General features: G+C 36.4%; 1 pseudogene; it reads left to right on the top strand.

Annotated features, from left to right (window-relative positions):
• Positions 1 to 5,734: 5,734 nt before the first annotated feature.
• Positions 5,735 to 5,831, top strand: LOC149088480 (U6 spliceosomal RNA; annotated as a pseudogene).
• The last annotated feature ends 5,050 nt before the right edge of the window (positions 5,832 to 10,881 follow it).

Consider the following 10,881-nt stretch of genomic DNA (forward strand, 5'->3'; position numbering starts at 1 on the left):
TTTAAAATTAGTTATGAGCCCGTGCATCGAAAAAATTCCACAGCTTTAACTAAGGATTTTTGGAAGCTGGAACAGACAGATGGATAACTTGAAGTTCAGGCGGGGGGGGGGGGTCGAAATACCTAGCGCCCCTTAAAAAAAGAAAAATATGTATTCATTTCTACGTTTCTATGTAAATCTATATTTGTTTATTTCGCGCAGGTAGCCATATTGGTTAACTTCGACACGGTTTGTATGTCACTCAAGAAAAAGAGAGGGAGATATCACGTGATCCAAAAAAGCCTCATTGAAGAAAACCCGGGCAGCGCCGGGTATTATGGCTAGTTTCCTTCATAAAAATACAGGAAATCGGGATTCACACGGGACATTACCAATTACAGCCAAAAACATTGTTAAATGTAAGTAAAGTTGCCATTTGAAAGGATGACGTACCCCACCGCTATACATACGAACATTGGCGTGGGGTTTTGGGGTTCTAATTTCCCCTCAAGCCTTATAGTGTTATTTTGCAAGAAAAAACGTAAACCCATCCCCCTCCCCTGAAAAAATTCTGCGTACGTCTATGCATACGAACGTTTTTAACAACTGGCTGTTGCGAAAATGAATTTTGGAAAGAGGGAAAATTCAACTGCCCTTGCGAGGAATCGAACCCACGTCCTTTCACTTTCCGGGTGAACGTACAAGAAAGGCTACTAAAAACACTACAAAGGGAACGAATCTCTCAATCTTTCCTTGGCGTTCGTGTACACTGAAAGGGACCGTACATGGACGGCACGGTCCTGACTCAGACCAAGCTCACAATTGCTGATGCTGCCATGCCACCAGATGGCGACTTATGAAAGGATGACGTCACTCTCCGCTACACATACGAAACTGTCAAACTTCTAATTAGAAAATTGTTGCCCTGCCTCTCCTGAGGCCAAAAAAAATTTAAACGTTTCTTAGATTCGATATCTCGATATTCGAATTCAAACATCGGTGGAAAGTTGGGGAAGGATAGCATAAATGAGGGAAAAGGACGTCTTTTTCTTTTGGTATTTGCTGTTCTTTCATAACTTTTCTCCGATTTTTTAATTCCAATATTTCAGCGAATATTGCACTTAGAGACATAAATTATTTTTTGATGGCCTTAGGGGTCATTCAAGTATTACGTCAGTATCGATGGGGGGCGTTTCCGATTTGCTGACTTTTGATGGCAAAGGTGGGGGGGGGGGGAAATTGGATGATGCTTACGTCATCAACCATCCTTTATGAAAATATGAAATATTCATAATGGCATCTTACTCGGTGCGCCAAAAATGAGAAAAACTTTTCACTAGTGTGTGGACAGCTGAACTTACATTCTTCCAATTCTAGTCCTCTATACAGCCACTTTAGTGATCTCTAAATGTTTTGTGGATCCAAGTGATCTGGAAATGTGTCCGGGTCACTTAAGTGGCCTTAATCCTGCCGCGGATCACTTAAGCAATCTGAGATCATTGGCAAATAGAAACTGGAAATGGGAATGGGCTTCGGGTAACTTGAGTGAGAGATATGTAGAACCGCACTGGGTGCCGCTTGAGTGCTCTAAAACTGCGCCACATGTCACTCAAGGGATCTCTAAATGTGCTACGGATCGCTTAAGTGTTCTGGAATCGTGACACGGGTCAGTCACTCAAGTGATCTGAAAATGTGCCACGGGTCGCTTAAGCGATTTGTAAATGTGCCGCATAGTTCATTCTTACAAAATAAGGTTTCGGGGGGCAGGCTGCATCAGGTAACCCCAGTACCACATTTGGTCAGTGTTTTGCTGACTTTTGCTGACAAGGAAGTGGGAGGGGGGGTCGAAAATTGCCAAAAATTTATTGACGTCATATTCTAACGGCTCCCTTAGGAGATACAGGGCAACAACTTTTCAATTGAAAGTTAGACCGTATAAAAATTTAGATTTCTTTTATTTTGCGAAACACTATTTTCACTCTCAAACTGGTGCAGGGTAATTTTTGAACGCCTTTTTGAGCATTCTTTTTGAATTGGAATCATGCGTGTTTGACGGGCGGTTGCTTAGATGAAGGCCGTGCTAGCTTTTACAGGACACCCTGTTAACAAGTTTCTGACCCGAGAGCGGCAGAAATACCGCATATCTGTCCCGCGAACTCAAAAGGTTGTGCACCCTTGATGTACAGTATTTCAATTTATACATAATCCAGAAGAAAATTGCATGGTATAGAAATGCAATTGCAATGCAATGTTATTATAATAATAAATTTGAATTCACATAATCGGATGGATATTTGATATTTATAATCAAGAATATAAAGGAATTAATGGAAAGAGCTAAAATGTTACGTCAACAACGTTAAAAGCTCGAAGGACGTTTACCGTGTTTTTATTCAATTTTCTTTTTATTCTAGAAATTTTTATGAATCGGTAATTAACTTTTTTTATTGTATGTTTACTTATTTTTTCACATTTTTAACACAGAATAAACAGAATAATTTTACGAAAATTCTATTTGAATGGGCTTTTGTTACCAAAAAAATTTAAATATATTTTTGACATGAAGTGAATGATAAATAATTTACTTGAATATTTTTTATAACAGAATATAGTATGAAATAACGATTTTAATTGTGAAAAATACTTTACAATGAATAGTTTTAAAAAGTAAAATTTTTGATGAATATTTAATATTAAATTAAATACGTTGTTATTATTATTTTCTTCAGTTTGATATTTTCTGAATAAATAAAGTAGGAAATACTTTAATTATATACTGCATTTGTTAAAAATCAATGTTGTTGTTTTTTTCAAGTGCAGGGTCATTATAATTAAAGAGTTCCAATACTCTGAATAGTTTTTCTCAAAAACTACTCATTCGAATACAGCCAAAATTTCATGATATCTGAATGGGAACATGGGAGAAAGAATTACGCAAAAAAATCTATTTTTGACCACCAGGTGAAAAGTGACGCTTTTTTATTGAATTTTCTATTTTTTCCCCCATGGTCCATATAGCGTATATACCAAGTTTCGATGGAACACGTCCACCAGAACGAGCGCTACATAGTTCTGGGTAGTTTCGGTGTACTGACACTGCTCAGAACTATGCAGCGCCCGTCAGTATACTGACACTACTGACAGACCTATGCAGCGCCCGTGAGTATACTGACACTACTACTACTACTAAACCAGACATGCACTTCGTCCATATTCCTCTGCGGAACTTGGAACTTCTAACGAATTGGTACATGTTGGAATGTGTGAGTATGTATAGTGAACCTTCCGTGAAGTTTGTTTCTGTGTAATGCTTGTTATGTGTAGTGCTGCCATCTACAATCAATTTTTTTAAACTATGGGGTTTTTCTCAACTCATAGCGAGTGAAGTGTAATGAATGCATAATTGTAACGTTTGTAGGCCTGTTGCTCTCTGCGGCGAGACTTGGTACACTGACACTACTCACAGACCTATGAGGCGCGTTATTTGATGGAGGTATTCCATCGAAACTTGGTATATATGGACCATGGAAAAAAGGGAAGTTCAATAAAAATCGCCGATTATTCACCTGGTGGTCAGAAATCGAACTATTTTTATTGGATAAATCGTGGATCCCGTGGTCTCATTAGCATATCCTGAAAATTTGGCTGTACTCGAATGAGTCGGGAACTTTAATTATAATCACCCTGTATGTTATCAATTTTTCTAAATTTTTATGAATAATTTTTTGCTTTAAATACTGTGGAGTTACCTTGTCAGTATTTTAATCACCTCATTGCATAAACCTTTCCCGTAACCAAGTAGCCCCCAAAGGAAGAAACAGCACGTGTAAAACTAGGGTTTGCCAAACAACTCGTACTTCAAATAGTTGTTCTCGTGTCCCATTTCAGAGATATTTCATATTCTTTTTCGCATAGCAGACCATGGGGCTGCGTGAAAGGTGCGGCCTCAATTATGACTAATACAGTAAAAGTCCGTTACAACGACAGTTCACAATCACAGGAAAATTTTCGCTATAACGGACTTCTCGTATAAGCGAAATTTTGTTTTTCGGTCTGTTAGGTTATAAAATTTTAGAAAATTGTTACTGTATCTGCATCAAAATGTCTTTTAGATAGCGTTTATGAGAATTGTTTTGATAGCGAATTTTGAATTATTTGTTATAGCGAATGCTTCCTAATTTTCGACTCACTATAAACGAATATTTTTTTGTCTCTAGCATTGGCTTTTTGACAACCACTTACAAACCACTCGTTTTTGTGAGATTCTCGTTATAAGAGGTACTCGTTACAACGGACTTCATTACACGGACTTGATTTACCGTATATCGACTATTTGCATGATTGCAGGATGACCTATAAGTCCTAATGCGGCCTTTATCTCATCAACCGTTCATCGTAGAGGATTGGCTTCGGTTTGAAAAATGCTCAACATGTGTTTAAAAAATCACACTGTACCAGTTGTGAGCAAGTTTCTGATTGCAGTTTTCGCTGAGGTACTGGAATTCAAAAATTGGAGAAAAGTTGGGAAAGGATAGCATAAATGAGGGAAAGAAGCGTTGTGTCCGTTAGTTTTTGCTGTTCGGATATCGAATATCTTAGCAAAACATGGAATTTTTTTTACTTTGAAACTGTCTTTTCACTTAGAAACATGGAATTTCTTTGTTGACCTCAGGAGATGCAGGGCAACAACTTTCTAACTTGGTGTTAGAGGACAAGCGGGCCCCATAAAAATTCAGACTTTGTTTTCATTTTGTGACACTGTATTTTCACTGTCAAAATTGGTATAGGGTTATTTTTAAACGCCCTCTTATAGAATTTTTAAAACTTGAATTATACCTCTACGATGGACGGTTGATGCGATAAAGGAACTCACAGGGCACCCTTTATATCAGTAGGTGCTGTAATCTATATTTTAAATAAACAGGTTGTCGAGAAAATGTTCCGTGTTCCAATTTAGGGATTTGACAAAGCTAAAAAGACCCGCGTGAGAAATAATCTGTCTCACATGAAAACAAATTCATCCGCGCGCATTCTCTTTGCACCCACATACACAATGATCACAAAACCAAAATACAAAAATCCAGCAAATTCCCAATTCCCATGATATTGACTGTTTGTTGCGCCATCGGTTAGTCATAAATTTAACTCGTGTTATTTACCCAACATGAGAACACTTTTGTGCTACGAAAAAATAAATGCTTAATTCAATAAATTACATAAAATAAATTTTACAACAAATATTTGAACTCAAAAATACAAAAATGAATTAAATTTAAGTTAAGAAATTATATATAATTTTTCTATGTAATTAATAATTAAAAGAATTTAGTTCCAGAATTCTATATTTAATAATGCTCCCAATCGGAAGCGTTAGTTCGTTTATGAAAGCCGAAATTCCAACCTTAATTTGCAAAACAAAAATTTCATTATTTTCAGCACAAAAATCTAAATTTAATTTAGGTTTTTGTTTTAGTAGTATTTTAGTGGACATCGCATCGACAAGTCCAGAAAACATGTAGGAAAAATTTTTTCATGAACTTTTAGGTTGATAAAAATCGTAAAAATCAATCCAAATCTGAATTCGTCCCGTAGAAGGTTAAAATTCTTTATTTTCAGGGCTTTGCAAATGCTCTGCCCGGTTTCTTGTCGCCCAATCTGATCAAGTTCAAGTACGATTAAATGATTTTGAAGTAATTAGTTCCAATTAATTTGAAAAGATCAATCATACCCATGTGTCATCATTTTTAATAGTAGCTTTTTTTTTGGGGGATATCTTTTCGAAAACACGATACAGGGAAGATTAGCCCATGCGTAAGGATGAAACGAAAAATCATGAAGCGTTCAACATTATTACCTCTTTTGGGGTAATGCAAGTTAGTTGCTTTGCATCAGTCCGTTGTGATCGGTTCTATCTATCTATCCTTTCGAAAACGGATGACATTGTATAGCATTAGTCCCTATCATCAGGGTTGGACTCGGGCATATGCGAAATACTCACTCGAAGTGAATGGAAATCGAGTGGCCAAGAAAAATGAGTGATTATCACTCAATGACTCACTCTTTCATTCACTCACTCGGTCTTTCGATCACTCCGTCAAGAATACACGTAATAATGACCTAGCGGTTAATTTCCCATCGATGAATTTTTTCGGTGAAATTTTTGTCTATACATTTTCCTTTCAATGAATTCGATGAATTTCATGTCGGTGCATTGATGATAATGAATTTTCCAGACATGCTCGTAATAATGGGTTGGTAACCATCAACTATCGTCGGTTGATTTTCCGTCGATAGTTTTATTTAGTTTATTTTTTTGGTGAATATCATCGATAAATTTTGTGAATGATAAATATTTATGAAGTATCACACCGACCATTCTGGTGATGAATTTTCCAGACAGGCACATAGGATTCTCCCCCTCTCTATTATAAGCGCTTCTTACCAGTGTTATGCGGGGAAAAAAAATTAAAAATTTTTTGAAGTGTAAAATTTTACTTCTCTCCGAAATTTTAAGGGAGGTTGTTGTGCAAAAAGAGGGGTATTTCTCTTTTGAAAAACAGAGAAATAACTCTATTAAGTAAAATACCTAAAATTTGAAAGAGTATTTTCACTCCTCAACGAAATTGGGAAGAGTAAAATTGAATTTTGATATGTGAATCACGCATCTAGATGAGTATTAGCAAACACTGCTTTTTTGACTAACCAATTCCCATTCGTAACATTTATCCCCACAGTAATTTTTCAGTAAATTCAATAAAGCAAATAAAAATTAAAACTATAAAATCGAACCGGGTGTCTGAAGCCTGAACTCCGTCCAATTCCACTTTGTAGACCTATGCATACAGGCCATACAGAGGGCCACAAAATCTCTAAACCCAACCCTACTATGATAATTCATTTAAAAACTATAATAATGAACTAATACCGTTCGTAATAACCTAAAATCGTTCACTTATGTTATTGAAAATTTTTATTTTTCCACCGCCCTGTGCAATAAACACAAAAAATAAATATAATGTAAATAATCGCGAAAAAAATAATGTCTATTTTATTTTTCTAGCTGCTCCCATCATCATCTTAGTACCACATTTCGAACAAACAACCCAATCTTTCATCTCGTGCCCATGCACAGGGCACCACAGCTGCAAGTGAAACATTCCAAGATGAAATTAAATGGATTTTAGATATTCAATTTCCAACATCAACGAACTCGGATATGAACTTAATCACCCAAAAGACGGTAGAAAAATTCTTTTCCCGAAATCAATTTTGCAGAATATATCATATATTCTGTTGTGTGTGTGAGTGTGGTGTACGTGAAGAATGATCCGATGGAGGGTTCAAAGTAAAACGATCCTTTCCCTCCCACCTGAATAATAACCTTAATTAAGAGGATTCTGGTAGAAAAGGGAAAGAGAGTGAATCGGTAAATCTCTTGCGACTGTGATATGCATTATGAATTTGGGTTTGACTCTCAGTAAGGGTCTCGTTTGCATAAGTAATTTATAACTGTCATAACAGTTCTCTCTAATGCAACAGAAAATAGTCGAGAAGAGAATGGGAAATCTCATACACATCGATAAATGTTTGCAGTGCCAAGTTATTTGTGATAGATTTTGAATAAGTAGTCTCTACCTGCGCTATTTTCTTTTTATCGTTGGAATTAGAATTCTGCTTGGGTTAGAATTCTGCTTGGGAAATTGTAGGGGAGAAAAAAATCAGGAAAAATCACCAATATGAAATTTTCATAATTTGAACATGAATGAGGAACGAGGAGATTATGTGTGTTCGAAGCGCAGCGCCGCGCGTAAGAATTTTGTGACTTTACTGTGTGTGCCTGGCATGATCGGGGCTGCAGCTGAAATTTTTCGTAATCACACATTGTTATGAAATAGTTATGCAAGAGTTTCTGTTTCTCAAATGTTGTTATACGCTGGGGAGCTTCTTGTTATGCCGAAACTTCTTGTTATGCTGGAGCTTCTTGGTACGCAATTGTTTTGCTGGAGCTTCTTGGTACGCAATTGTTTTGCTGGAGCTTCTTGGTACGCAATTGTTTTGCTGGAGCTTCTTGGTACGCAATTGTTTTGCTGGAGCTTCTTGTTATGCTGGAGCTTCTTGTTATGCCGAAACTTCTTGTTATGCTGGAGCTTCTTGTTATGCCGAAACTTCTTGTTATGCTGGAGCTTCTTGGTACGCAATTGTTTTGCTGGAGCTTCTTGTTATGCCGAAACTTTTTGTTATGCTGGAGCTTCTTGTTATGCTGGAGCTTCTTGTTATGCCGAAACTTTTTGTTATGCTGGAGCTTCTTGTTATGCCGAAACTTTTTGTTATGCTGGAGCTTCTTGTTATGCCGGAGCTTCTTGTTATGCTGGAGCTTCTTGTTACGCAATTGTTTTGCTGGAGTTCTTGTTATGCCGGAGCTTCTTGTTATGCCAAAACTTCTTGATACGCCCTTGTTATGCCGAAGCATCTTGTTATCCAATATTGTTATGCTGGCGCAGTGTTCACTAATACGAATTTAGATACGCGATTCACGCATCAAGATTCCAATTTTACCACAAATTTCGTTGAAATCTAAAATGCTCTTTCCAATTTTAGGTAATTTTGTTTTTGCAGAGTTTCTCCGTTTTTCATGAACAAAATAAATACCCCTCTCTTTAGAATACTACCCCTTGAAATATCGGAGAGGAGTGAAATTACTCCTCACATTACTTTTTCGAATAACACTTTGCTGGAGCTTCATGTTATGTAAATACTTTTTTTACGCGATTGTTATACTAGAGCTTCTGTTTTGCAAATATTGTTATGCAATCGTTACGCAATTATTGTTCTTGACTAATAACCATTTTCATTTCTTGAGATAATATTGGTGCATGAATTTTGATATTATATTTCCATTATATATACGTATAAGACGACTTTTTTAAAAAAAGTAATGAAATTCCCATTTGTGGATTACACGTAAGAAAAAACGGTACATTTTGTTACCGATTTGTGGCCCTGCTCAACAGCAAGATCACTCAACTGTCATACAGATCTCAATTCAAGATAATTTTAAGGGGTGCACAGTGTCTCGAGTCAAAACAGGGCCTAAATTATTGAAGAACATTAATTTCAAACTTTCCACTTCTTTCGTAGCCTTCGTAAGGTCTAATCCTGCCGCTTACAGGGGAAGTGACCCACGGTGTCGTCGTCGACATCAAAAAATTAAGTACATTCATCTCATTCAGAAACACATGAAAACTAAAGATGGAATGCAGTTATTAAAGCCGCAAAAAGTTATTAAAATGATAAAAGTCGGCTACTTATCGCCTCTCGCGCTTCTTGGTGAAGCTACAAAAAAAAATTATCTTTCCCTTTCTTTCATTTCGCCAACTTTTTTTTCTGTGCTGTACGTGATCATGTATTGTTTGAATGACGTCACTCTAGGATAGCGGGTTTTTAAACTCACTCTTGGTCTCTATTGGCGTTCAAAATATTAATTTTGTTTTTGAGTGACCCATATTATTTCTGTCGAATTTTTGCATATTTTTGTGCATATTTATATTAGTGGAATCGGTGGTAATTTTTTGAAATATTTTTGAAAACGTCACCTTGGGACCCTCTCCTTCTTTCTTTATTAGTCAAAATTTGCCCAAATCGTTCCGGTTTACTCCCATGATTTTACACGTAATACAAACAGCACCACAAGCCATGGAAGAGTGATGTCCCGAGGCCCCTCTACGAAACTTATTGTCCTTGCCTACTAATTTATGTGCTCTCTCGAGGATCATAGTTCCGAATTTTATCATCACGGACTTAACGCACTTAAAGCCCCGCGAGCCATGCCGGTGGGCCCATGAAAATCCATATCGACATATATATTTGGAGGAGAAATATAACTGACTGAATTCGAAAAATTTAAAATTCATATCTTTATTTTTTAACTTCTCACATTATTTGGAGACAGTTTGGACTTGAAATGAACTAATTATAACCAATGTACGGAGTATTAACCAGCTTTATACTTATTATTTAAATATTAAACCATTTAATATTTATTATTAATGCCCCAGATATTTTTTAAATAAACCTATGTGCGCGTGTTATCGGATCTTAGAAAGTTTTCAGCGAATTTACAATCTTATTTCTAGTCTTAATCCCTCATTAGACGAATCATTATTCAAAGTCTTGATGTCATGGCATAGGTTTTGCCTAATTAGTAGGATGTTATTTATAATCTCTCATGACGAACATTCGGGTTCTTGACGACTAATTATCAGATACTGATTTGTTTCCTGAAATCTGGAGGATTATAAATTGTACCTCACGCTCCATACATAGAGCTGTTCCTGGAATTCAAAACTACGCTGGAGAATTGAGCTACGCGAAGCATTGAGTGAAAGCTTACGAAATAGGCTATAGCTATAGTTTGTTCCAATAACCGAAGAAACGCATTTTGAAACTGAAATGGGTCCTAATTGAAAAAAAAAAAGTTTGTTTTATGCAAATGATAGGCTAACTCTATAGTGATCACGACCTATAATTAGGAGCCACGAATTCAGAGGAGTCTCAAAATAATTTGTCATATTCAATTTTTTTTCTTTTGATATATTTTAAATCACGCAGATTTCCTGTAGTACACTGTATTCCTCAGCAAAGGTTATATTTGTGTGATTTCACCTGCAATTGTTGCCAATTGCTGGCGACAATTGGCAATGTCCCATATTTTATTGTCGCAATTTCGTGGATTCTTCGCGAACAAATAAGGTCACACTTTTCACAAAGAGCTAACAATAATTTGGGAACGATCACATTTTTCGTCAAAAATAGTCTTCGAAATGTCAACCTGAGTTACAACGACAGAATTTCGTGGAATCTTCGCTGTTGTTACAACCGAGTTTGACTGTGCAATTACAGTAT

This window comes from Pholcus phalangioides, unplaced genomic scaffold, assembly GCF_987345545.1.
Source record: "Pholcus phalangioides strain wild (caught in Gottingen) unplaced genomic scaffold, Ppha-v1.0 ptg000003l_1, whole genome shotgun sequence".
NCBI classification, from domain to species: domain Eukaryota; kingdom Metazoa; phylum Arthropoda; class Arachnida; order Araneae; family Pholcidae; genus Pholcus; species Pholcus phalangioides.